This window comes from Neophocaena asiaeorientalis, unplaced genomic scaffold (assembly GCF_003031525.2).
Source record: "Neophocaena asiaeorientalis asiaeorientalis breed wild unplaced genomic scaffold, Neophocaena_asiaeorientalis_V1.1 scaffold43, whole genome shotgun sequence".
Classification (NCBI taxonomy): Eukaryota; Metazoa; Chordata; class Mammalia; order Artiodactyla; family Phocoenidae; genus Neophocaena; species Neophocaena asiaeorientalis.
This window is the reverse complement of record NW_020173674.1, coordinates 11377759-11379733: the sequence shown is the minus strand read 5'-3', so window position 1 is coordinate 11379733 and position 1975 is coordinate 11377759.

Below are 1975 nucleotides of genomic sequence, written 5' to 3'. Positions count from 1 at the left end.
TGTCTATATTGAAGAGATTTATAGGAATTGATCGATGTGATGGGTTATGGGGTCCAAGAAGTCCCATGGTTTGGCAACTGCAAGCTTGAGAACCAAGAAAACCTGTGGTGTAATTCAGTACGAGCCTGAAGGTCTCAGAACCAGGAGTGCTAATGTCCAAGGGCAGGAGGAGATGAATGTCTCAGCTCAAGCAAAGAGCAGATTTGACCTTATTTTGCCTTATTGTTCAATTCAGGCCCTCAGTGGATTGGGTAATGCCCACCTGTGTTGGTGAGGGCCGTCTTCTTTACTCAGTCTACTTATTCAACTGTATTCTTTCAGAAACATTCCTTATCCCAGCCAACTGACACATAAAATTAACCATCACTCTGGGTTACGTAGTTCTCATTTATGGTAGCAGAAGGAATTCAAATTCAAACACAGGGGATATTTTCTGGATTTTGAGAACTATTCTAAGAATAACGCTGTGGGAAACATCAGCAAAGCTTATGATTTTCAGCTTCTTGAAGAAGAGATCTGTATTTTGAGGTAAATTACATAAAATGGTAAAAACTCTGAGGCGTACTCTTAGGAAGGTTTCTATACATGTAAAAGCGAATCTTGATTTAATAAAATCTGATGTAACAAAGTAAACTGAAAAAAAAGGCCTTTGTGAGTGTAATTATTTACATTATAAAACACTCACTCCCTTAAAAAACAGACCTATAGGGACTTCTCTGGTGGTCCAGTGGTTAAAACTCCACGCTCCAACGCAGAGGGGGCCAGCTCCGTCCCTGGTTGGGGAACTAAGATCGTGTATTCTGCATGGTGTGGCCAAAAGCAAAAAACCCCCCAAAAACCCAGACCTACCTTCCAGAATCTGGATTGCTGGTGAGGTGTATGATATGTGTAGGTATTGCCAATTAAAGTTGTAAAAGACACTGCTAGGGCTTCCCTGGTGGCGCAGCGGTTGAGAGTCTGCCTGCCGATGTAGGGGACACGGGTTCGTGCCCCAGTCCAGGAAGACCCCACATGCCGCGGAGCGGCTGGGCCCGTGAGCCATGGCCGCTGAGCCTGCGCGTCTGGAGCCTGTGCTCCGCAACAGGAGAGGCCACAACAGTGAGAGGCCCGCGTACCGCAAAAAAGACACTGCTAAAAAAAAGAAAAGACACTGCTAATGATAGATCAATCTGCAATGAAGATAAATTATGAAATCATATCAGGGAAAATGCATATTTTTGTAAATATGGGATTTCTGAGAATATAATTCCTTTTCTGGGGGTCTATTTATTCACAGTGTAAAATAGAGTTATGTGAAGTGCTAGCTTAACATAGACACTACTTCACTGATACCCAGAGAAAGCCACAGGGAATAATCCCAGAAAGAAACAAGATTTATTAAGATAAATTCTATAATAAGGGCTGTTTAATCTTGTTTTGCCCACTCTGGGTATGAGAATCTTGGCTTAAGTGTTAGCTGGGGACTACCTGGTAACTATCTTGGAGAAAGTCCTTTGACTTGGGACATAGTGAGAATGACCAAACCTACACTCTGAAATCAGAATTCTACAGTTTTCTGCGTACCGTTATGTAACACCATCAAAGACTTTGATATGTGTGTACTTCACTAAGGCCCATCTGGATCTCCTTCCATATTTTTTTTATCCCTTGCACTTGTGCTGGGATTCCCACTTCTTTTTCTCAGCGTTCTTAGTCTTCGGCTAGTCTCTTATTTTCCACTTTTCACATTCCAAGCCCTTAGCAGCTGATTTCTATGGCACATTTGTCAAAATGCTGGTTCTGACTGTGGTATGATACAGCTCTCTCTCTCTAATTTGAGTCTTCTTTATCTTTATCCTTGTTTCCTTTGTGGCTTCATTTGCATTGGTCGAAATAAAATTCTCAGCAGGCCATGGCAAGATAGGAGCATGTTAAAGCCCTTTTGGCAGGAACTTAAGATGAATCTCATTGCTCAGAAAAATGGATTCCTTGATAC